The sequence below is a fragment of the Dama dama genome, chromosome 11 (genome assembly GCF_033118175.1).
Source record: "Dama dama isolate Ldn47 chromosome 11, ASM3311817v1, whole genome shotgun sequence".
NCBI classification, from domain to species: domain Eukaryota; kingdom Metazoa; phylum Chordata; class Mammalia; order Artiodactyla; family Cervidae; genus Dama; species Dama dama.
In genome coordinates, this window is record NC_083691.1 from 25,901,572 (window position 1) to 25,929,461 (window position 27,890).

A 27,890-nucleotide genomic window follows, 5' to 3' on the forward strand; every position below is an offset into this window, starting at 1 on the left:
ACATACTTGTATAATGGAGATTATCTTATATACACCAATCCAACACCTGACCCAACAATTATACCATCTTCTTCTGCATGTGTTCCATATTCCATATTTCAGAACAAAAGAAGATAGATGCCATTGACAATCTATTGGATCCTTGGAAGTGCTATTATATAATTACTGAAAAGAACTTTATTAAACCATCCCTTTCATTTACTGAAGAGGAAACTGAGGCTCAGACAGGAGCTGTAACTAGATGGTGAACTATTAAACACAGAGGCTGTTTTAATCTTCTTTGCAGGCCTAATAGGCACATGTTGTTGTTATTGTTTAGTCGCTCAGTCATGTACAACTCTTTGTGACCCCATGGACTGCAGCCCTCCAGGCTCCTCTGTTCATGGGATTCTCTAGGCAAAAATACTGGAGTGGGTTGCCATTTCAAGTGTATGCTTAGGTACATGCCCCTTGGTGTGAGATATGTCTGTCTGTCATTTAAAGAAAGTGATGAGATGAATATATACTCAAAAGCCCCTTCTCCCACAAAATATAGTCATGGAAAGAAACTACAATCCTCTAGCAAGTCTTGCTCACCTGTAGTAGTTTAGTCACTAAGTTGTGTCCAACTCTTGTGACCCTATGGACTGTAACCCACCAGATCCTCTGTCCATGAGATTTCCCAGGCAAAAATACTGGAGTGGGTTGCCATTTCCTTCTCCAGAGGATCTTCCCAACTCAGAGATCGAATCCGGATGTCCTGCATTACAGGTGGTCTCCTTGTTCACCTATGAAATCCTACAAAAGGCACCTAGCATTCCAATTGGGTTATGAATGCTCATAAATGCCTTCTGTCTCTGGCTGGTACTCTTTTAATGAGCCCACAATGTGTGTTGAGGAAATTTAGTCACATTGATATCTACTTCTTGGACCAGGAGGGCTTAAGTTTTATTAAACATATTAATATGGATTTGTTTGTTTGCTTATTTTGTTGGGCCTTCAGAGAAGCCAATATCCTTGGAAAGACTGTCCAAAGTATAGAAAGCTTTACTTGCTTTCTGTTGTGAAACATCTGGAATCTAGCTGAAAAATTTGGACCCCTAGGATCTTTTTTCATTTTTTTTTTTTTTTCATTTGGGGTGAAAGTCAAATTATAACAATTTGAAATTTCTGGAAATAATATTATTTTACAGTAGGAGTTTTGTGCCCATTTCAGACTATAATTTCCAATTCTCTTTTCACACTCAAGGGTACAGTGATGAATGGTACCAGCTGTGTAATTGTAGTTTTCGAGTTCCTCAGTAGACGGCAATATAATAATGTGAAGCTTCAGTGTTATTGGTGGTCAAGAAGTCTTGGCAGCGTTCAGCTCCTGCTTGTGCTTTTGTCCATCACAGTATTTCAGCAGCCCTGAGCTCCATGCAGACTCCCTATTTGAGGGCACACGATGGGAAGGTTTCCCTCCTGTGTGACTCAAAAATCTAGGCTGGGAGTTCCAGCCAATTTTCCACTACTGTGGACCTGACTTCCACCACAGAGACTGGCCTGACTGTTTCTGCATGGAGACTCTTATCCTCACCCAGTTGATCCTTTCTTGCCACCTTCAGGGTATAATGCATTTAATAAGGATTTGATTGGAGGAGAAGAGCTGCTCTAGTTGAAAGGCTTTCAGATAAGTAGCTGCCAAGACCTTTTTAGGAAAATGGTTCTACTGAGACACCTTCTGCAGCTTAGAAATCAATGCACAATCTGTTGGCACACACCTGCGTATTACAAGCAGCCAAGGTGACATAGCAGAAATATGCAAGTCCCCATTCTGGGTCCTTATCCAGAGGTAGACAGCTAGCAGCCTCTTGGCAGGACCTGGCCTCCAGAGTGTTTAGTTTGGCACTCAACGTTGGCCCACACAGTGTTTTACATTTGAATTATTTAATAACCAAAAAGGGGGAGGGATTTTGCATAAATCTTTAAATATCCAAATTCCTTTGAAAAACACTTGGGCAACCCTTGGCCCTGGTCCCCTATATCTGCAAAAAGGCTATAAAAAAGCAGTTTTTGCTCTCTTTCAGAAAAGCCCAGTGAATCCCAGTTCTCCATAGTCCCTTGCACACCCTGTTTTTCTCCCTGATATCTTACCACCTATTCCCAGATAGCATTTTATATACCAATTTCATTAATTTAAGTTCCCTACATAGGGCCTCTAAACACTTGTTTTTCTTGAGCAGAATAATACCTTCTGACCTTCTTTTTAGGAACTAGGGCAGAAAAGATCTTCCTAAGGGAATAAGTAGGTGGTTTTTCCTTTGTAGTTTCAGGTGACTTTGGGAGTCACATGATTCAATATCAAAATCATAATTTATTTCAGTGAAGAGCACTATGTTATTTAAAATTTCAAGTAACATTATAGGATGTCAGGAAAAATAATAAAGACCAAAATCTCTGTTTTATACTTGGTTAATGTATTCATTAACTTATTCAGCAAACATCATTGTGTGTAACTTAAGATTTTCCACCATCCAAGTCAAAAAATATAGCTTTGATTGATTAACATCTAAGGCATTTCCTCAACTACTAATTGGTTGCTCAGTCATACAATTAATATAGGAAAGGCAGAATAAATGCTTAATTCTTTCTCTTTATTTATCAGTTTTTAAAATAATAAACTGGCTTTCTAAAATTCTCTGCTGGTGAAGTTAGTTTTTTAAAATGTTATTATTACCTTATGGATTTAAGCATAGTTAATACTTCGGAGCTCAGATTGTTCCATCTTTCATTCAATAAGAGCTTCTTCAAGTTTGCGTCCAAATAACGTTGTTGTACTCTATAGCCTTTGATTGCTTCTTTGCTGTGTGTCATGACATGATGTTTGAGGCTTCCCTTGTTCATTTCTTCTGAGTAATAGATGAATAATTATTGTTAGTATCAAAGTATTTTGCATATTTATACTTAAGAACAGTTATACTTTTAGTTTCTATTCATCAGTCTATATGCTGATAAAAATTGTTGTGATATTGTTAATCATTTTAAATGGACTCATAATTTTTAAACACAATTGCATCTGCATATTTAAAAATGGCTTTCCAAATATATACAATATGTATGATTTATTCAGTCAACAGACAGTGATTGATGTATATTTGAATAAACACTGAGCTACAAAGAGATCACCTTCTTAATCATTAAATCCCTGTACTATTGACTGAAGTATAAATGAAGGAAACTTAAGCTCAGGAAACAATAGCTCACTCTTACTCAAACTTACTCCTCATCACTTTCTTTATCTGGGTCCTACAAGGTAAAGTCAGTGGACCACTCACTGGGTAATAGATTATGAACCATAATATACATAACATTTTAAATAACATTTTTCTTATTAAATAATTAATTCATGGATTAATTTTTAGAAAACTTAGAGAAGAGAGGAAAATCACCCAAAAATCTGTATAATCAGTACCACCTAAAAACAACCACATTGTCAATAATTTGATATACTTTTTTACATTGTTGGAGTTGCATGGGTATGTGTGTCTGGAGATATATTTATATGCATGTGCTACAAATTAGACCATAATGTGTTTATGATTTTACAATTGTTTTTAACTTAATTTGAATATATTCCACATTCATGTTCTTCAGCATTGATTAAAAACATGAGCCACTAAAGATCTATCTATGCACAACTTTGTGTTTCCCTGGTGGTTTAGATGGTAAAGAATCTGCTTGCAATGCAGGAGACTCAAGTTTGATCCCTGGGTCAGGAAGATTCTGCTGGAGAAGAGAATGGCTACCCACTCCAGTAGTCTTGCCTTGAGAATTCCATGGACAGAGGACCCTGGTGGATTATGGTTCATGGGGTTGCAAAGACTCGGACACGAATGAGCTGAATGACTAGTACTAAAGATAGTCTAATATAGTAGTGTATAGATGTCCTGTTATCCCACCAATGGACCTTAAGGATGATTTCAATTGGTTGAGTATTTTAAGTAACACTGCAAAGAACATGTTTATGAAGAATATTTTTTCCATATCTCTGATTGTTTACTTAGAATAAATTTCCATGTGTAAAAGTATACATAAAAGGTATGAAAACTTTCATTGCTCTTTATGCAAATTGTCTTTTAGAAGATTTGTTCTGAAAGTATTATTTATTCTCACCAATGACATAAGAATATGTAGTATATAAATGCTTTTATAGTTTATTAATGTTTGTTGCACATTTTTTAAGTTCATAGAATGACTTTTCATATTTTATCTCATTTTCTCTTCCATGGAAATCAGGGTAGTATCATCTCAATTTTATGTAAAAAGAATCTAAGGCATTAACTAATTAAGTGATTAATATTCCCCCAAGGCCTCTGCTAATAGGTAATATGGCAGAGACTGCTCTGAAGTGTTATTTCCCCTAAACCATACAAAAGAGGTCTGGTTAGAGATCTGGCTCTCTCCATCTCTCCCTCTGTATCTGTTTCCTTGTCGGTCTGTCTGTCTCTTCTTCCCTCTCTCTCTCATTCTCTCTCATTAATCTCTATGTCCTTTGGACTCAATAAATATAGTCTCAATGCTATACTATGACTGATACTCTATCGACTGAGTTGTATCATAAAAAACTCCCTATGTGTGTGTGTGTAAGTGTGCCTGTGTTTAGGTCAGCTTTAAAACTTAAATCCTAAAACTCAAGCTATTTATGTTTGTTCTAAAACATTACTGCTCCAGCTCATTAGGGTGTTTCCTTCCAGTTACCATTAGTTTGACTATTATTTATTCAGACTTCTCCAAAAATTGACTCATGTACACCCTTCTCTCTCCTTCCTCATTACCCTCCTCCCCCTACTAGTCTTCTGTGAGGGATAAATCACATTATTTGTTGGCAATTGTCTTGTAAGGGGAATTCAGCACAACACTGAGATTTACTCTGTCTAAAATTAGCTGGCCCCAATTCTTATTATTTAGTTGCTCCATATGGTTATGTTACTTCACCTAAATGATGCCAGAAATACCTGTGCAGGTTCTGAGGTAGAAGCTTGGGAAATGACAGGGGCAAGGAGAACCCAGTTTCCTTAGGCCTGGGACTTTACTCAAGCACACTAGTTTTCCCCTGTGTGAAACAAACACTCACAAGCATATTTAAATGGTTTTATCTTCTCTTCTTATTGGGTGAACGTGCCCAAGCAGGAGCAAAAGGTAGAGGAAAGACCTTGAGATGCTCATTTCCTGAAAAGGAGTACTGCCTAGGTTTGGCCCCTTAGTCCAGGGGTAATTGGGCTATGTATTATTCTTGGACAGGAGCACCAAAGGGAAGGAATTTAGAGACTTGAAATGGAAAGATTGGGTGTTACTCAGCCTCTGATGACTGCCTTCAAAGTCAACAAAGTTAAGCAGCTGGAGTTGAGAGAAGTAATATTTGTGGTGAGGAAAGACTAGACCACTCTTAACTGTTCCCTTGATTTTTACTTTAGCTGCTTCTTTTTTAACTTTGTTATTGTAAAGATCACCTATTTTAATGAGTCTTAGTCCTTTAAGCATTTGCAAACACCTCGTTGAGAATCTCTTTTCTGGTGGGAGTGATAGTGGGTGGGGAGGGCTGAGAATACTGTCTCTGCCTAGTTTCTTCTTAACAAACATTTGGATTCCATTTTATTTTTGGACCCTAAATTCCTAATTTGAGAGGCTATCTTATTTTTGGTATGTGCTTTTGATTGCAAAAAAAGTAGCTTAGTCCAATATTTCCCACCCTAAATCAAGTTTTTGAGAACCATAAATAGGCCATTAAAAACTTTATACTTTTCCAGTGAGATTAGGAGGGGAATGTTCCAATAAGTTCACACCATTGTTTTAATGTCTCTGAGTGATCATAAGAGTAAGCCAAAAATCACACAATCAACCTCTAAGATGAACAAGACCTAGAAGAAGAAACAAAGCAGTTTAAAACTGATGTACAATTCTTTTACAAATAATTGAATTATATTCCCCAGGAGTGCCATGTATAGGATAATACTATTATTTCTTGTACTTCTCTTGGTAGTTATTATTGATCTTTATTGCCACTACCTCAACTATAAAACATGTAGGTTATTCCCTCATGTAACCAGCGATCTTCTGGCCCATACATTTGGCTACTCTAATAGCTACAGAGAGTACATTTTAGCAACGAAGAACCATCAGAGAAGTATAGCAACTACTTGCTTTCATAAACATAATTAGGTCTAGCTCAAGATGATTACTTGATTAACATTTATTTGCCAGACATGATAAGATTAGAATTGTAGTAAAAGTGAATATGTTTCCTGGATAAATTTATATGAGAGAGAAAAAAATCAGTTTTGAATGTCTGAGTTACTTATTCATGATAACTTAAAAAAAGAACTAAAGAACAGAGTTGATCGTGTTGTAATCCATTTCAGCAACAAGGAAGGTCTGATAAAGGGAAAAATATTTAGTAATATACAAAAAGGAGAATCCCAGATTAGACGATCAGAAGTGACATTCCATAGCAATTATTTTCCTGGTTTATTACACAACTGATTCCCTTTTTAACCTTTAATATGGAAAAGAGATATTACTGAGATTGCTAAAGTTCATGTCTGACAAAATATCTTGATATTCTGAAGCAGTAAATGTCACTGAGCTTCAAAGGGACAGAAATCTAAGTGAGATACTCATGGCTTAGGGAGGTATGTGTGTGGTCATATGTTTCTCTCTGTGTGTTTCTGGTTGGAGAAGATTAGCTGAATAGATGGGTCATGTTCCATGGTAAATTGTCAACCCAGGAGATTTTTAATTTTTATGCCTGGAATAGAAACAATTTTGGCTGACATATACTAGAAAAGGGATGATTAATGAATTGGAACTAATTTTAAGAACATGTCAATCTTTCAAAACAAAACAAAACAAAAGTCTGTGTGTGGTATTATTTGCAAGTTGCTTGCATGATGAGTCTTAACAGAGTTCTTGCCACATGGGTTACCTGAATAAATTAATCAATAAGGAGAGAGAGCTAGCTTGTGCCAACCAATTACTGCATCTGATAATATATTCTAGCATAACAAAAAATATACATTATGATACTGGTATAAAATGGATCAATTAGTTAGAACATAAAATATAATTAACACAGTATGTGTCAAATAAATACCCCAAACAAGGAGAACATCAGGTTTGTTCATTAAGTGGTGCTCTGATAGGATACCAATTTGGAAAATGAAAAGATATATTAAGGTTTATTGAGTCGAACAGCAAGGATTGAACATTTTTACCCCCACTCTGTCTTGAAACTCCAGTAAAGGAATTTCTAAACATAAATATACAAAGCACAGAGAAATTGAGAAAAGGCAATAGCAACAAGATGGGTGCTAAAATACTTAACAGACCTGAAAAAAACAAACAAACAAAAACTGAAATCTAAATCAGCAGTGGAGAAAGCTGAGCAGATCCTCAATCTGTACCATAGATCTCCCAAGAGGCTCAGAAATTGTTAGCACCGGTTACCTCTGGAAGTGTGGAGGATGAGGTGTATGAAGAAGTTGTTGAAAACAGGAGGTTGGATTAAATTCTGCTTTAAGATGCAGTTAAGCCACAAGATTCTTTCCCTTTTTTACCCAGCTGGAAGGTTTCTCTTCTGTCACCCTGGCAGAAGAGGAAGTTTATTCTCTGGAGAGGCTGCATATCCCCGGACTAGGAATATTTGGTGAATTTGAAGGAAGGAAAATCTTACTGCCAAATTGAGAGATTTCACAAAATTTTGTGCACTGAATGTCCAGTGCTCTGTACCACTCTTTTCTCACTTTGATCTCGGAATACTAGGAACCTGGCTTATACTTTCCCTAATGTACTGGATGGTTCATCTGTGCAGAATTTCAATGGTCCAACAAGACATTAAGACATACATTAGTATTTTCTTCATGATATAGCCCAGTCACATCATTCCTTAAAGTGAAGCCCAAAGTTAACAGCATACACAGTGCCTAGCAGTTCCCATCAGCCTGCAGAGATCCGCTCTTGACCATGAGCAGACAGCCAATGATCCCCTGGTATTTGAGCAAAACTGCTAATTAAAAAGAGAGACTAAAATAAATAAGTAGAAGACATCAGCATGGATGGAACTTGATTATACAGGGATACAGACAATATTCAAAATACCATTGTTATAAATAGCTGAGAAGATTTCGCATCAATGAAATGAGAATAGTATGCCACAAAAAGCGATAATATGACTCCAAGGGAAAAAGGTCTTGAAAATTAAAACTATATATAAAATATGATTAAATGATTTTAAGTTTTAGAAGCTAATTATGAGGAATTCTTTCAGAAAGTGAAACAGAAATTGAAAATACGAAAGAAAAATATTAGAAGATTGTCTTATGAGTATCCATACCCAAAGTTATATTCTAAGTAGACAAAACAGAGAAAACAGAAGAGAAAATCATCAAGAAATAATGTTATATAATGAAAATTTAGCAAATACCCAGAAAAATGGATCCAAACAGAATGACACCCTGCCAATACAAAATTTCAGTGGTCAAGAGAAGGTCTTGAAGCTCCCAGAGCAAGAAAAAAATCAGATATACTAAAGATTATACATAAAATGTCTTTGGACTTTGTAGAAACAGAGCAATACCTTAAAAACTTTTATGGAAACGTCTTCACATTTTTCAGGGGAAATGTTTTCTAACCTAGAATTCTGTACTCAGTCAAGTTAGCAAATATAAGAGTAGAATAAGGATATTTTTGGACAAACAATATCACTAAAAATTTATCTCATTCTCACCGTTTCTCAGAAAGCTATTTTAGGGTGTGTTCCACTAACCAAGAAAGTAAAAGTAAGAGAGAGGAAGACAGGATCTAGGAAACAGAAGATTCCACTCAAGTAAGTACCAGAAGGAATGCCCTTGATATGATGGTGTGGCAGAGGTTTCTAGTAGTCAGTAAAAATTTCTTTCCTTTTCCTTTTAAGTACACAGTAAGACTGTATCCACCAAACTCTCTTGCTTTAAATGTGGCCTCAGGACTGAGTCCTGTGGATAAACTAATTGTGGTACTTCCAGGCTACTCTTTTCAAGAAGTAGGAATGCTTCTTCTAACTCTCCTTGAAGCAACTGGATACAGAAGATGATAGATGGTAAATTTACAAGATGAAAGAAACCCGGATTCCAAATTCGCTACATGGAGGAGTCACACCCACTAACCAAGGACCACCATCTTAGATGGTTACTTGAACAGGAAGTAAGTTTCTGTTTTGGGAGTCTGTCATTGCAGCCTATGATAAGTACTAGGAATGCTGAAAAGAAATACTAGGATAAAAGTTGTGTAACAGGGCTAGAGGGTAAATCTGACCAGTCCAGAATTAGAGTAGGTTAGAGGTACTGAAATAGAAGTTTTCCACGAGATGAAACTGATAGAAAACTGGATGTATTTGAACACTGAGGAAAAGATGAGAGTGAATTAGCCATAATAACACAGGCAACAAAGAAAACAAAGTAAATGACACATTCATTGACTCCAAGGAGAACAAAGTTTATGTGAGATAAGGAAAGTAATTATATCTAGCTCCATGATCAGTTACAAACAACATTTCAATAACTTTAGTGGACTGATCTGAGCAACATAAATATATAAGTTGAGATGAGAGTATGAAAGTGTGCCTGTGTGTAGTAATGTGGCATAGGGAAAGAGAGTTAAGTCCATATCTCCCTTTTTGAGATGTCTAAAATTGAAAAAATAAAAAAATGAATGATACAAGCACTGTTGTTGTTTATTCTCTAAATTGTGTCTGACTCTTTTGTAACTCCATGGACTGTACCACGCCAAACTCCTCTGTCCATGGGATTTCCCAGGCAAGAAAACTGAAGTGGTTTGCCATTTCCTTCTCCAGAGGATCTTCTCCACATCTCCTGCTTTGGCAGTAGGATTCTTTATCAGTGAGCCACCTGGGAAGCCCCTATATATAGAAATATAGACAGGGGATGACACTGAAGAAGGGAAACATCGAGGGGATAGCAGCAAGGGATTCATATTTTATAATAAGCCTCTTAGATTTATTTTGCCATTTAAAAGTATATAGGTATTAAACGTATAAAAAAGACAATAATATTAACATTTATATCCATATTTCTTACAAAAATATTTCATATGGATCAAAAACAGAGCTAAACATTTTAGTAAAGTTCAATCAGAGTGAAACAGGACACAAACTTAGTAATATTAGAGTGAGGGGGAAACTTCCTCTATTTGAAGCTATTTAAGTAACTAAGGGGAAACATCTGTGTAATAAAAAGAAAAACTAAAATGAAAGAAAAACAAACCTGAAAAACACTTTATCAATTATAAGAAAGAGTTAATTTTTATTATGAAATAACTCATTTAATTTTCATATATAAGAAAAATATCAACACCTCAGTAGATGAACAAAAAAATAAATGATAAGGAATGGAAATGACTAATTATGATCCAATTTGCTGTTGATTTAAGTGAGTTAACAAATGAAAAGTTACCTTTTTACTTATTTCAACTTAAAAATGCTAACTTTAACTCTCTTGAAATTGTGATAAGCTTGTGTTATATGTACAGACATAACTTGTCTCAATGCAAATATTTATGTTCTACTTGAGAGTATGATAATTAACAGCAGTAATTACAAGGAATCTTCAAACTTTTTGACAAAGGCTCAGAGACCTAAAGGGCTTCCCTGCTGGCTTAGACGGTAAAGAATATGCCTGCAATGCAGGAGACCCACGTTGGGGTTTGATCCCTGGGTCGGGAAGAACTAAACATTGTCCTAAGTAAATAATTAACCAAAGAAAATAAAGTCATGCATGGTAGAAGAATAATGAAATAAACTATAATTCCACACATCATAGAATAGCAGCATAATTATTAATATAAAAACTATGCCACAATTTGACCAGATTATTATATGTAGTATGAAAATGCAGAATATAATACATATGAAAATACTTGGTAGATGTAAAGACTTTATTAATATGTGGAGCTATTATTACCATCCGTGCTGTTGGGAACACTGCTTTGGCAGAATTATTCTTTCTCAACCACAGACAGAGATTTATCTCCCTGCCTCCATATGTGACACATTAGAAGTTACTTGAGCTCAAGGTCAGTTTTTAACTTTGGCTTCTTAGAGAAGCCATGGAATAAACCAAAGATCAATGTGAATATTTTCCAAGAAAATCATCCAAGAGGAATACCCAGGGAATGATGGAAAGCATTCCAAGGACCCCACAGGAAGAACAAGTCTTTGTCTGAGAGCTCTGGGCTGCTCTAATAACTTCATCTTAGCCATTGTTCAACTCATCATTGGGAAAGACTGGCTCCTTGGTCAATTTCTATTACATTTCAGTATCTATGAGGGGCTGTATGTCTTTGAGGGCCTCAATCAGAAGGACTTAATCATATGACTGCAGCTTTTAAAAAGAGTAGTATTTATGCCCAATCATTATAGTTGAATCTGAGATCAAATTTGAATTCTTTTCCTGCAATTTAAAAGTATATATTGGTAATTTTTCAGGTTGGGAAGCTCGCTGAATCCAACAATTAAAGTTTAGGGATAATTGTTTGGGGATAGTCCTTTGAGAGTTCTTCTTTTGTTTTTGATTATTGAGATGAATGGACTTCCCTGGTGGCTTAGTGTTAAAGAATTTGCCTGCCAATGCAGGAGACATGGGTTTCATCCCTGACCCCTGATCTTGAAAGATCCCCTGGAGAATGAAGTGTCAACCCACGCCAGTGTTCTTGCCTGGGAAATCCCATGGACAGAGGAGCCTGGCAGGCTACAGTCTATGGGGTCACAAAGAGTGAGACATGACTTAGCAACTACAGCAAAAACCATCTTGAAATGAACATGGAAAAATCAGAGATAACCTCAATCGCTCTTTTCATGGTTTGTTGTTTAGGGAACAGGAAAAATAACTTGCATGTATATACTGAAATTTCTCAGTCATGTTATCTGAACAATAATACTTCTTGTAAAATGAGTTTTGCTAATGGCTATTTTGTTTGCCATCTCTGTATATTTTGCAGTAAAATGTCCACTCAGGTCTTTTGTGCACTGATTGTTACTTTACTGCTACTGCTAAGTGACTTCAGTCATGTCCAACTCTGTGTGACCCCACCCCTGGGATTCTCCAGGCAAGAACACTGGAGTGGGTTGCAATTTCTTTCTCCAGTGGATAAAAGTGAAAAGTAAAAGTGAAGTCGCTCAGTCATGTCTGACTCTTCCTGACCTCATGGACTGCAGCCTAACAGGCTCCTCCGTCCATGGGATTTTTCCAGGCAAGAGGACTGGAGTGGGGTGCCATTGATTGTTACTTTACTACTAAGTATATATGAGGTCTTCCAGAGAACAAACATTTTAAATTTTGATTAGATCCAGTTTATCAATATCTCTGGATTATGTATCATGCTTTTGGTGTCAAGTTTAAGAACACTGTCTAGCTCTTTATCCCAAAGATTTTCTCCTATTTCTTTTCCCCTGAAAGTTGCATAGAATTACATTTTAACTTTTCATTTAAGTCCATGATGATCCATTTTGTGGTAATTTTTGTATCAAGTGTGAGGATTTTTTGGTTTTGATTTTTATTTTTCACTTGGATATACAATTGTTCCAACCTTATTTCTTGGAAAGACCACCCATTCTGTATTGAACTTCTTTTGCAAAATTATCAGAAATCAGTTGGATATATTTGTGTGAGTCTATTCCTAGGTCCTGTTAGGTTTTGTTGATCTGTGTGACCATTCTTCCACTAGTACCACATGGTCTTGCATAGTGTGACTGTATCACAGTTTTTAATATTAAGTATAGAGTGATCAATAGACATGAGTTTGAGCAAACTCCAGGAGATAGTGAAAGACAGGGAAGCCTGCCATGCTGCAGTCCATGGGGTCACACAGAGTCAAAGACAACTTTAGCGACTGACCAATGAACAGCAGCAACGTAGAATTATTAACCCCACATTCTTCTTTAAAAGTTTGTTAAGAATTTTTCTGTCTAAATTTGTGAGAGATATGACTTCGTTTTTCTGATGAATTAATTTATATCTTTACTTTTCTACTTAACTCTGACAGTACCATTATTATCACCTTCTGATATCATTTCAATAGAACTATTCCATGTTATTGTAAATTCTTCAGAATTCTTACATTTTATGGCTATTCATTTTAGAGCTCTGCCATCATTCTTTTATTGTTAGACATTTATTTTATTAATTCCAGTACTTTTCTACTATAATATTGGTATATAAATATCTTAGGGAATACAGTTAGTTTTATGTTTTGCTTTATTTAAATATAAAACAGTCAGAGGAGGACAACCATAAGAGACAAAGTTATAAAAAACCATAGACTTTAGTGTCAGAAAGACAGCAATTTTGTCTCTCTTTCTATTGCTTTCTAGCTGATCCTTGATGTTTCCGAGTCTCTATACTCCTCCTCTTAACATGGAAGCTCACCAAAGCAATGCATATAAAATGCTCCGTCCACACCGGGTATTCATACACCTGACATAGACGTTCTTTTCCTCCTTCCCCTGCTCTCTCTGCTTCCCTGTCTGACACTCTTACTGAGTAAAATTATAATATGTTATCTAGCATGACCTTTTAAGAAGAGTTTTTAAAATATCAGATTAGAAAAAATAATTGATACCATTATTTTAAACAGTTTGCATTTTGCCTCTGTAAAACTATAATCTTTTTAGTAGAGGTAAATTAGTTGGAAATGGGATATGGGATAAACAGAGTGTAGGATTTATTGTGCATGAAATGTGTGGGTGAAACAGAGAGAGTTATTAATTCTGTTCATGAAATACAAAGCTAAATAAAAATAAAACAGTAAGGAAAACAATGTTAGTAAACAATCAACACGACATAGCATGGCAATCAAGTGCCTTACAATTTCCAGAAGTCTCTTTATTCCATAGCAACCATATTTGGATGTCTCACAAATGGTGATTTCCCTATAAAGAGACCCAGAGGGTTTCTGCCTGATCTTTATTACTGATGATATGATGATGATAATGATGATTATGAGGCTGAAAATGATAATGGAGGAGAAATGGAGGCCAATGGGAGAAAAAAAAAAGGGAGGGAAAGGAGGTGATAGTGGGTGGAAAAAGATTAGCTAATATACATCAGCTGTTGAACGCCTATTTGGGATTTTTTTTTTTTTTTTTCTGATGACAAAGAATCTAGGATCATTTATTCCTTCTACTTTCTATTATCTTCTACTTATTTTCATTTTATTTGTGCATCCTGACAGGATGTAATAGCAATTTAAGAGAAGTATTTCATTTCTCTGTATTTGAGCACAGTGCTTACTCTTCTTTTTAAATCCTTTGCTAACTTATATTAGGGCACTAAAACATGTTATTAATTTATTAATATTTAATTTCTAGTGAATTCTTCTTTTTAATAAATTATATCTAGGATTAGAATACATCAGAATCAGGAATCAAATTACTCAAATTACTGTGAATAGAGCTTGATTTCCTCATTTTTAAAATATTCAATTTATTTCAGTTGGTTTTGGTTGAGTTTAGAATAAATTTATGGGGTGATGAATTTTTATCTGTGTTTGTTATTTCTGCTCCAACAGGAAATCTGAGGTGCTGGATCACGCACCTTTGGTTTTGGGACTCTGGTGGATTTATTTTGAGAAGTCACGTGTTTCGGCCTCTTTGGTACTAACTGTAGTCATGCACAAAGCCCTGCCTTGCCTTCACCTTTGAACCTGGGTTCCTCGAAGACCAAATTTACTATTTGTTTAAGCTCGCAATCCCCAGTGGGAGAGCGAGGCACCGTTCAGCCAAGTTGGCTTAGACAGGAAGAGCATGTCTTGCCCCAAACAGAATCCAATCATGAGTTTCCTGGAAGAGAGAGCTATTTTGACTGTTTTGTCAGGAAAACACCATTAGGTAAACTCATATGACTCTACTTGGTCCTTAAGGCCTAATTTTTTATATGGGAAATATCACAGAGAAGATTCCATGTCATGAACTCTAATGGGTGCCAAATGGCTCTTGGAGAGAGGAGATTGGTTGGAAGAAATGCTTTTAGATGTATAGCATAACAGGTGGATATTTAACATGATGCAGTATCTCTGTAATTTAAATAATAACTGTCCTACATCTAAATATATTCTTCATTAAATGCATCAGCTTAAGAAGTCTATAATGATCATAGCCAAATAATATATCACCTCATATATGACCATGACAATCTTGAGATTAACTGGCCACTGGGTGCTATTTTCATGAAGCTTTTGTTAGCAGATCTACTTAGAGATGTGAACATTTGGCAGATATTGTCATATTTAATTTTGTATTGTAGAAAGGTCTTAAACCTGAAAAAGTAGCCAGATTCTCACTTGGAAGATCTTGATTCTTTAATGTTCCTTATGCATCAAACATTTTTGAATTGCTACATACCATATCCTTTGTTAGATATTGTAGTTAGAAGATAGATTTTTAAAAAGACATTTATTTGGTCACTCATTCATTTGAAAGTCATTTTTGAGTATACATTATGTCCCAAGCATCAGGCTTGGTTTTGTGAGGTGATCCAGAAATGGATATAGTAAATCTATTCTTTGTTCTTTTAGTTAGTTGATGAATATTATTTAAGAAGTGGTGATTTCCCAAGTTAATAAAATATGGTTCCCATCTTGGATAAACTCAGTGCACTTGCAGGAACCCCATTAATAAAATTAGGGAGGTTCTTTTAGGTTAATTATGAAATTACAGTACGAGATAATAGATGCTAGTGAAATAAAGCTTTGTTCTTGAAGGCATTTGTTCAGTGTTAAACCAGTCAGCCACCACTTTCTCCTGAGTATACCTGGGACTCTGAATACATCTAATTTAGTGTAATTGAGTAAACATTCACCACATTCCAAACTGTGTGCCAGGCACTGGAAACAACAGGGTGAGAAAAACATGTTTCCTGCTTTTGAGGAACTTAGCAGTGACAAAGACAAGAATGCTCAGGAGTTGTGTCATAGCACGAGAGTGTGAGCACCGAGGAGGGAGGTGAGTGGTTTCTCGACAATAGTGGTGTGTGGACCGAGCTTCAGAACACTGAAGGCGATGGGGCACCAATGTTCCAGCCACAGGTGAAAGAGATCAGAGACCTGAGAGAGCTTGCTGTGTTGGAGGGACTGTTTGTCATGTGTCATTACTGGAGTGTGAAGTCTATGGAAGAGAGTTGGGAGAGGCCTTGGATGCTAGGAGAGAGTATTTGCTATTCTTTCTGAAAGGCATGGTGAGTCAGAGATCTGATTTCCATCTGACTTGCCAGAATTTCCCAACTCTGGTTCCCTGCACTTCTATGCATTTGTTAAATTTTACTTAAAATAATAGCAGTATTGTTTGTGTTCTTCCATGGCAGAAAGCAAAGAACAACCGTGAGGATAGGTAGGGGAAAAGAAGAACATGGAGCAGCTCCAGTATCTAGACCCTTTCATCACTGATGCTACCTCTTGCCTGGGTTGTATGAAGTATCTCCACTTATATTTATCTCCTTTTGTCCTCCTATCAGACTTATGGGATAAAGTGGAATAGCATTTGTTTGATAGGTGAACAAATGGAAGTCCGAGGGTATAAACTGGCTTTTGCCGAGCCACACAGAGGACCAGTGATCTTTCAGAGCCCAGGACTCCTGGTCCCAGTGAACATTCCTGTCATGAGTCACCTGGATTCTGTTCTGCTGTGATTCCAGTGGACACAGAGCTACCCTCAGGCTACATGATTTAGCGCATGAAGCGGATGGATCCCTTACTAATATGCAGCTGCCCATCTCATATTTCTAGACAAATTCAGTCATTTATTAACCTCCTACTCTTGCATTTTCATGTTCAGGAGTGAGTTGGAGGTCAGACCTAGAATTTGAATTCCACTGGGCTTCCCTGGTGGCTGATACAGTAAAGAGTCTGTCTTCAAAGCAGGAGACCTGGGTTCAATCCCTGGGATGGCACGATCCCCGGGAGAAAGAAATGACAACCTACTCCAGTATTCTCACCTGGAAAATCCCGTGTAAGGAGGAGCCTGGCAGGCTACATGGGGTCGCAAAGAGTCAGACATGACTGAATGACTTCACTATTTCCTCCTGATTCTACAAACCTCTTAATTATGATCAAGTTGCTCGTTTTATTTTTAATTTGAAAAATGAAATGTCATTGTAAAAATGAGCATAATAATAGTACCCTCTTTAGTAGAGGGTCTGGAAAATGTTAATTTCTCAAAACCATTATCCAGTAGCAAAAAAATTAATAAGAGCCTAACCCTGCATTCCCCATGCCTTAGTCCAGTGAGAACCCTAGAATTCAGAAGAGAGATTTAAGATGTTTCAATAGGGTGAGAAGGCAGGAAATCTCAGGCATCCAGACTTTTTCTTAGCGCAGTGGAATCAAGCATCTTTGGCTGTTCATCTCTTTCTGTGGCTTCTATCACTGCTGGCCAAAAGTGCATGGCTGGTTAAGAAAAATGCCTACAGTGAGGAACGTGAATTTACTTAGTCTTGGGAACAGCATCCTCTTTTTCCTCTGTTCCCTCTTGTACCGCTTACTGCTCTTAAAGTTCCTCTGTCCTTCCTTCCCCTAGCTGTTTTTCTTGGCCTGCTGAGACTTTTTTCTGATTGGGTATCTCATGGAACTGGGATTTACTCCATTAGTTCTGACAGTACATACCCACAGGCCTATAACAGATAAGCAAAAGGTCACGGATAAATATGATTTAGGTCACAACTGCGCACATCCACACATACCATTGCACACTCACACACACACAGATTCACATCATACATACACAGACACATACCCCATGTATACAAACATACACCGTATACACAAGCATAGACAGAAAATGCCTGTTTCCACTTAGTTTTGTTTCTTGTATAAAATAGTTTATGTAAGGAAGACCATAGGTTAAGTATGCCCATGTTGAAAGAGTTGGCCAATGAGTTTGGCCAGTGAGGCATTTGTGATATCAGAGGCTTTAAGCAGCATCATTTTCAAGGGGTCAAGCCCTGCTGGGCCTGGCTCAGAGTTCTTTGCCAGTTTTAAGGGTGTGGTATGGAGAATCTGATGTTTCTTTAATGATAGTGAGAAGTCTCTTAAATAGATCAGCTGCCTAGAAAAACATTGCAGATGCTTCACAGTCCTGAACTTTGGCTTCTCCAGCCATGACCAGAGGAACATTAGTATAAGTTTAAAAGCTTCTCCAATCATCCCATAAAACCTGTGGTTTCTCTCCTCTATCAAATTAGCTAATCTCATTTAACCATGACCAACGTTTATACACAGTCTAACTGCAGACAGGAAATTCTGACTTTGCTTTACAAAACCGAAACTGAGGCTCACACACTGATGACTGAGGCCCTACCAAGGCCAAGGTCTATGCAGTAAAGCTCTGTGAGGGCAGGAGCCTCCCTCATGTCTCCCCACCCATCTTTGGAACAGAGATTTTGTCTCCAACAGAGTATGCATCCTTTCAGGGAGTTTCATTGGTCTTTTCGTACCTGAGGTGGATGCCTAACACAGAATAGACTTTTCAGTAAGTATTTAAGTTTGGTGAGTACTGGCCCCTGGAATTCTATTTTCTGACCCTCATTAGTCTAGATTCAGACTTCGGTTTTATTAAGACAGCTACTGTCTGGAGAGGTCTCACAACATTGGTCTTCATGCCTGCTGCTTCTGTATGAAGGAAAGATGGGGAGGGGAGAGAGTGCTGAGGTGGGGGAAGTGGATGCATCCATGGGGCAGGTTAGGAACAGATAAGACCTTTTCTTTCTTTACCTCTAAACTGCAGTCCGTCATCAACCAGCCCCATCCCCACACACATCCCTCCGGACTCCCTCACACTGCCTGTTGCACAGAGAGCATTGCTTCTGCTATCTCTTCAGGAATAACAGACTACTGTCCTTCTGACTGAACCATGAGATCCATGAGTGAGTGTTTTTCCATGGCTTCAGCTTTTTGTTATAGCCTCAGTGACTATCACACACAGATATGTTTTTTCTCATATATACATTTTTACTGTAAGAGCAATGTGTACTCATTTGAAGAAAATTGGTGCTATATATAATGTATAAATAAATAGGGTAAGATTGTTATTTAGTCTCTAAGTTCTGCCTGATGCTTTGTGACCCCGTGGGCTGTAGCCCACCAGACTCCTCTGTCCATGGGATTTTCCAGGCAAGAATACTGAGTGGGTTGCCATTCCCTTCCCCAGGGGATCTTCCCGACCCAGGGATCGAACCCATGTCTCCTGCACTGGCCGGTGGATTCTTCACTGCTGAGCCACCAGGGAAGCCCATAATAAAATTACTTATTAACATTTAGCTATATTTCATTTCAGTTATTTTATGTCTAGTTTTTTTTCCTCTTTTCTTGTACAATTAATATCACAATGTATGAAAAGATTATCTTGACTTTTCACCTAATTATATTTAGCATAAGCACTTTCCTGTATCATTAAGTAACATTACAAATGCTATTTTGAAAAATTACTAACTTTTGTACTGTACAAGTATACCATAATTTATCTAGACTTTCCTCTATTATTTGGTAGTGGTTAATAAACAGTATCTGACTGTCCAAGCCAATCTTCTGATCTTACCAGATTGAGGTAGTTGTTTTGTGTTTTCTAGATTTAGTCTTTGTTAATTAGCCATGTGATTAGGATGAGTATGGATGCAACATGATATCTCCAGAAATAAACATATTCTCATTTTATGGTTTCTAACTTTAATAATTTTGAAACAATAGAAATGATACCCAACCTGATGGATGGCTACTGACGAATAAGTCACAAGCATCATTGCAGATTTTTAACTTTTAAGCCTTACTGAATAGTCCAAAAAAAAAAACCAAAAAACAAAAAACATGGTTGGTACATTTCAACCTTAATTTAGATGACTAATAGCTTGGCTTGTGAAAATTAAATGAACACTAAGTCTTCCATTCTCTGGAAGAGTATACAATGGTGCAGCACTTTGAAAAATATTATCACCAGTTCCAAAAAACCAAAAGGGTTAAAATTAGAATTATTAATACCATAGCCAGGAATTTCTCTTCTGAGTGTATACCCAAAATAACAGAAAACAGGGACTTGAATAGATATTTGTATGCCCATATTCATGGCACCATTTTTCACAATAGCCAAAAGGTGGAAGCAACCTACTTGTCCACTGATGGAAGAAGAGATAAATCAAATATAGTATATTCATATGGTGGAATGTTTTTGAGCCCTTAAAGGAAGGAGATTCTGACAGGCTACGATGTGAATGAACCTAGAAGACATTATGCTAAGTGAAATAAGCTAGAAACAAAAAGACAAATGCTGTATAATTCCACTTAAGTGAGGCTCCTAGAGCAGTCAAAATCACAGAAACAGACAGTAGACTGGTGGCTGTCAGGGATTTGTGGAAAGAGGGATGAAAAGTTGTTATTTAGTGGATATTAAGTCACAGTTTTGCTATAGAAAGAGTTGTGGAAAAGGACTGCGGTGATGGTTTCACAATATTCAGTTCAATTCAGTCACGATCCTGTCTGACTCTTTGTGACCCCATGGACTGCAGCACACCAGGCTTCCCTGTCCATCACCAACTCCCAGAGTTTGCTCAAACTCACGCCCATTGAGTAAGTGATGCCATCCAACCATCTTATCCTTTGTCTTCCCTTCTCCTTCTGCCTTCAATCTTTCCCAGCATCAAGATCTCTTCCAATGAGTCAGTTCTTTGCATCAGGTGGCCAAAGTATTGGAGCTTCAGCTTCAGCATCAGTCCTACCAATGAACACCGAAGACTGATCTCCTTTAGGATGGACTGGTTGGATTGCCTTGCAGTCCAAAGGACTCTCAAGAGTCTTCTCTAACACCACAGTTCAAAAGCATTAATTCTTGGTGCTCAGCTTTCTTTATGGCCCAACTCTCACATCTATACATGACTACTGGAAAAACCATAGTGTATTTAATACCACTGAACTTTACATTTAAAAATGGTTGAGGTGGTAGATCTTATGTATATTTTACCACAAGTTTGTTTTAAAGGTTTCTGGAAAACCAAAATAAGTGATACAATAAATACTTTATGTTAAGGACATAAAGTAGGGGAAACTAAACTACTTCGTAAATTACACCACAGGGAAAGAGTGAAATGGGCATGACATTTACAAAGACAATAAAAAGTTAAGTGAGAGTGCATATATGTGTAAGTTGGTAGGTGGGGGCTGAAAATCTGGGAAAGCTTCATGAAGAAAGTAGCCAGGAGTTCCACAGAAGGATGTGGAGGGTGGATGGGGTAGGCATTGTGGAGAGAAGAGAGTAGTTAATACTTAACCTTTGCAAATTCTTCAAAATAACAGAAGTATAAAGAATATTTCCAAAGTCATTTTGTGAAGCCAGAATCATTCTGACTCCAAAGCCGGACAAAGACACCACAAAGAAAGAAAACTACAAGCAAATTGCTCTGATGAATATATATGCAAAATCTTCAATAACATACTAGCAATCTCAATTCAATAATACATACACCACAATCAAGTGGTGTTTATTTCTGGGATGTAAGGTTGGTTTAACATAGGTAAATCAGTGTGATATACCACATTAAGATAATGAATGATAAAAACATGATCATTTCGGTAAATGCACTAGAATCATTTAACAAAGTTCAACATCTATTCATGATGAAAGCTCTCCACAGGATAGGTATACAGGGAAATTTCCTCAACACAATATAGGCCATTTATGAAAAGTCCACAGCTAACATTATGATCAATGGGGGAAAACTGAAAGTTTTTCCTTTAAGATAGAATGCCCACTCTCATTACTTCTGCTCAACACAGTACTAGAAGTACTAGCACGAACAATAAGAAAAGAAATAAGGCAATAAATAGAGAGACAATAAATCAGAAAGGAAGAAATAAAATTAAATACTTAGGAATAAATTTAACCCAGAGGTAAAATATTGAAAACTATAATACATTGGTGAAAGAAAGTGAATCAAGACACAAATAAGTGGAAAAATATCCCATATTCATGGATTAGAGAAACTAAAATTGTTAAAATGCCTCCACTACCTAAGGTGATTTATAGATTCAACACACTCCTTATCAAAATTTCAGTGGAATTTTCCACAGAAATAGAAAAACAATTCTAAAATTTGTGTGGAACCACAAAACACCCTGAAAAACTAAAGCAATCTTGAGAGCACAGAGATAGAAGTACTATACTTCTTGTTTTCAAATCCTGTTATAAGCTGTAATAATCAGATGGTATAGTACTGGCATTAAAACTGACACATGTATTGATAGAGCACTGACTTTGGCAATGACTTTTTGGATGTGATTGCAAAAGGTCAGGCAACAAAAGCAAAAAGAAATAACAAGGACTACATCAAACTGAAAAGCTATGCATGGCAAAGGAAACCATCCAGGAAATGAAAAGGCAGCTTAACAGATTCAGAAAAAATATATGTGAACCATATATCTCATAAAAATTTAATATCCAAAACATATAAGCAACTCACACAACTCAATAGCAAGAAAACAAGCAACCCGATTAAAAATGAGCAAGGGGCCTGAAGAGATATTTTGCCAAAGAAGACATACAAATGGCCAATACTTATAGAAAAAAGTACTTATCAGGAAAAGGCAAATCAAAACCACAATGAGATATAAGTTCACACCTGTTAGAATGGCTATAATAATGATAACAGTAAGCTAACAGGTGTTGGTGAGGGTGCGGACAAAAGGGAATTTCAGTCCTGTTGGTGGAAATATAAATTGGTACAACCTTTATGGAAAACAGTAGGGAGGTTCTTCAAAAAACCAAAAGTGGAACTACCATATAATAAAGCAGTCCCTCTTCTGGGTATGTATTCAAAGGAAATTAAATCAATATCTTAAAGAGATATCCGTGCTCCCATTTTCATTGTAGCTTTATTCACAATAGTCAATATATATAAACAGTCTAGTGAAGTGAAAGTCACTCAGTCATGTCTGACTCTTTGCGACCCCATGGACTATATAGATCATGGGATTCTCTAGGCCAGAATACTGGAATGGGTAGCCTTTCCCTTCTTCAGGGATAAACAGTCTAAGTATCCATCAGTGAATGAATGGATAAAGAAATTGTGGTATATATGTATACAATGAAATACTACTTAGCCTAAATAAAAGGCATTTGTAACAACATGGATGAAATTATGCTAAGTGAAATAAGCTGGATACAGAAGGAAAAAAACCCTGCATAATCTCACTTATACGTGGAATCTAAAAATGTTGAGTACATAGAAACAGAGAGTAGAATATGGTTACCAGGAGAGGGGAGGTATTGGTGAAAGGATACACGGTTATAGTTATGCTGGATGATTAAGTCTAGATATTTAATATGTAGCATGGTTACTATCATTAATACCATATTGCATACTGGAAATAAGCTAAGAGATGAACTTCAGGTGCTCTCATCACATATAGGTGAACTATGTGAGATATGTTAATTAGCTTGACCATAGTAATTATTTCACTATGTGATTTGACTAAATTTCAAATCATGTGTATACCTTAAGTATGTATGATTTTTATTTTAAAAATGATAAAATGTTTAAAAATTAAAACAAACATGGAAATTAGCTTAGGGCAAGTTTGGGACATAAGAGAACAGTGGCATGGAATAAAAAGTTCAGGATGCACTTGTGAGTCGTGTCAGGATCTGGAGTAGAAAGGTCTGTTACTGATGCTTTGATGTAAGGTATTCTAGTCTATATTTTTCTATCTAGGAAGTGTCAGTTAAGGAAGAGACAGAGCTGGAGGTTTGGAAGCATTTAATTCAAAGTAAAAACAGATCTATTTTGTTGGAGATTCAGTAGATCTGGGAATGAAGTCTCACAAATTATCAAACTGGATTTATGGGAATGGAGTGACATTATTCAATTGAAGATAGAAGTTAGAAATACTCGACATATTTGAGGTATATTGATACACTTTTTAAAAAATATTCTTTTTATTTTTTTGTTAGTTTTAATATACCTAGTACCACCTGGTGAATAAGACTATGTTAGAAGGGAAGAGAGAGGAGAGGAAAATTAAAACAAAATTAGATCTCATCCCTCACTCTGTGGAAGTTAGGGTTCAGCATAAAATACAGACATTGCATGGTTAACATAAGGTAAGATGGGATGGAGCCTGACATATAAAGTGGAACTTATGATGAACATGACTAAATTTAGGACACCATGTTAGAATTTTGATGTTAAGAAGACAGAGAGACCTCATAAAGCCCTGAATTTCAGCTGAGTGACTTTGACAGTGAGTTCTTTATAGTTTGATAAGAGATTAGATTGAGATAGGTTTGGTGACTTAAATATTCAATTTAGCAGATGTCGAGGTAAAGATAAGTTTCTACTGGGCAGGATTTTTCAAACTTCAGGTTGTTACCAGCATTTAAAAATTAAGGAAAAAAAAAGTAGCCTAGAATGGGATGGAATAGAAAAATATCAGAATGATATCACAAAGAGCCAAAAGCAGCATGCTTTCATAAAAGTTCAGTTTTAGTTTTGAACAGAGTAAAGTAGAAAGTATATTTTTCACTGTGAGTCCAGATCTAAAATGTTGAAAGCAGTGTGCTAAAGGTCTACAGGAAGCAAATTAGGAAGGTGTTGGAATTTGTTTATAGGATAAGGAAAAAATTTCCTTATGACATGTTCCTTCTTTTATAATAAAACTTTGATTAAACACATTTTTGTGTTTTAAGAAAAATTAATCTTGTCCAAGATGACTTTTTTAATATCTTTTTAATGTATTTTCAAAGAACAAAGAGTTAAAACAAAAACAATATGACACAATAAGGGCTAAATGCTAGTCAAGGAATAAAGCAGCGATAATGGATTATGAGTTTTTGTGTACGTGTTCACGTGTTTGTGTCAGTTTGTAAAATATTACTCAACCTAAAAGAAGAATTAGATTGTCCTTCACAAATAGCAACTATACCTTTGGGGGAAGTTGGTGTCTGATACATGGCTTTGTTTGTTAGCCTTACAAAGACAGTTACTCTCATTGTGCAAAAACAAATTACTTAAAATACACAAGCCTACAATTTTTGTTACCAACAATATTAATGGTTTTGTTGTATGATCAAAGTATATAGGTTGAGGTAGTATATGAAAAGAATTATTTTCTAAATTACATGGTAATATGTAGACAAAAGTATTGGCAATTAGTAAAATGATATTGATTGTTTTGAAGTCTTGTCTGTTGAGTCGATTTCATGAGCTTGTTTTCGTGTCTACCAGTCTTAATGCTGGTTTACAAAAATTACTCCATTTGTTTTAAAGAGTGTGCACTGCCAGCTGGGTAGAATTCCTTTTATAAAGACTCAACTGAATGGATTGGAGAGGACTCTTTATTTATCTATGATTTCCACTCCACCTGTTTACCATTTTCTTGTTAAAAGGTATTAGTGAGTGTTGGGTATGTGGCTATGAAGCAATTGAACAAATCTCCACTGCAGCTATAATACAAATCCATCTTCAATCCCAGAGCAAATTGTTCTCATTTTGGGAGGGGAAAAGGTATTTTCTCAGCTAAAAACAAAAATTAACAAATATTTTGCAGAAGGTGAACTCTAGGGTCCCAACCAAATCCTGGACAAATTAGAGTGAAGCAGAAACAGCTGCTGGGTAAAAAGCACAATGTAGAGGAGGTTCTGGGCTGTCAGGAGAGATTGCCTGGAGCCTGCCTGTCCCAGCTTTCCCATTTCTCAGCACTTCCCATTTGGCAGAGAGTGGGAAAGTGCAAAGAGGACCACATAGTCAAGAAAAACAACAGAGCACCAAGTTCTCTCCCCTTGGGACCTAAGGGACCCTAAGGTGCTCCTGTGTTGTGCTCAGTCGTGTCTGACTCTTTTGCAACCCCATGGACTGTAGCCCACCAGGCTCCTCTGCCAATGGGATTTTCCAGGCAAGAATACTGGAGTGGGTTGCCATTTCCTTCTCCAGGGGATCTTCCCCACCCTGGGATCCAACCCAAGTGCCTTGCATTTCCTGCATTGACAGGTGGATTCTTTAGCACTGAGCCATCCTAAGGTAGTTGCTTTTATTTGTTTTGTTTCTCCATTTTTTTTCCCCTGGGAAATAGCCCATGAATACGAAGATTTGCTTTTATGACAGGAGGATGCAATGAAACTATGACTGAGCTGTGAAAACTCAGTGGGCTTGTCAAGAAGATTGTCATCTCTTTACAAGTGCTCTCCCCAGTCCACACAGGATTCAGTGTGCTAGCGCTGGAACCTTTACCTAGGAAGGTTAAACTTTGCATAAAATGAGTGAAACATCTTCTGGATTTTATCCAACCATAATTTAAGTCCAGAGATATGCAGTAATTAAAAGAGGTTGAAATGCAAGTTTGATCAGTTTTCAAATTCTAAATTTGCTTTCACTCTTTCTAGAGCTGTTATATTTATGTCCAAGAAAAGTATCAAATGGCTCCATCATCCTATCATGTTTTAGGTATGCTGAGGATTTGTAAAATGATCCAGCACTGTTCCTCTCTTTTGATTTTAGGCTTAATTATTTCTCCTGTTAAATGTGTTACAGTGTGCCTAGGGACTCACGCAGAACACACACCTCTTTTCACCCAAGTTCTAAACCAATTAGAAATAAGAACAAAAAGAGTGAAACTTTCAAGGCCAAAACATAATCTTGATAATGGGTAAAGCAGATACAGTTTAATATGGCTTATTTCTCAGGGCATGTGGTCTTTGTAAGACTGGACTAGAATTAGAAAGACTTATGAAGCCTCTTTCTCAGGTGGCACCAGCCAACCGTATGCTTTTTCCAGGGGAAGAGCTGTTGTGATTGTTTACCCTGCGGCCAGGAGCAATCGAGAACATATGCTCTCAATGGAATATTCCCCTAACAGTTTTAAACTACAATTTATCTCTTTACATATAGCTAAGTTTCTACTTGTAATACATACAAATTGTGAAAACAAATGAGAATTACATAAAATGAAAAGATGAAGCCTTTTGCCCATTTCTTCCTTTTCTCCCCCATCACCCACTTCAGAGGCAACTGCTTTTAAAAAGCTGCTGTTTTCACATTCCATGGTTATTTTTATTATAATTTTAAATATACTTTTACTTCTGCTTCTAAAATTATTTTAAACAATATCTATTGAGTGTCTTCCATAAAATATGAGGCACTTAGCATGCTTACACTACCTTGCATTTTCTGTTCCCTTCACTTTCTAATTTTTTATTGAACATTTTATTTATTTATTTATTTTTGCTTCTTTTTTGAGAGGGAGCCCAGTTAAAAGAAAGCTCCTAGAGTTCAAACTCCATTCATTACTTCTTTACTTATTAGCTATGAAATCTTGAAAAAGATGCTTTACCTGTCAAAACTTGAAATTCCTCATCTGTAATTAGGGATAATAGTGGAACCTCCTTTATAAGTAACTATGAACAACTATACCTAACAGAAAACACCAGACAAACATTATGTATGGCTCGGTGACAATGATATGTTATGGTCAGGAAGTTTTCATTCTAAGATCTGAGATCTAACCAACAAAATCAATAATGTTATGATTATTTAAATATATTTAGTGATAGAATCAATAGCATGATTGGACTCAAAGAGTTGTAACTTTTTGTCACTAAAACTTTGTTTTTTAGAAAAGATCCTTCCCAGTGCTGATGTTTCATAAATCATTTTAATTTCATTTAGCTTTTCTTATTTCTTCTGGTCATACTAATTTCTTTATATTCCTGGATTGTACTGGTGTTCAGCTTACAGGTTCCAATGTGTATGTGACTTTATATAAGTTACTTAGACTTTCTATACCTTATTTTTCTCATCATCGGATAGGGATACTTAAAGTATCTTCCTTATAGTATTATTATGAATATTAAATGA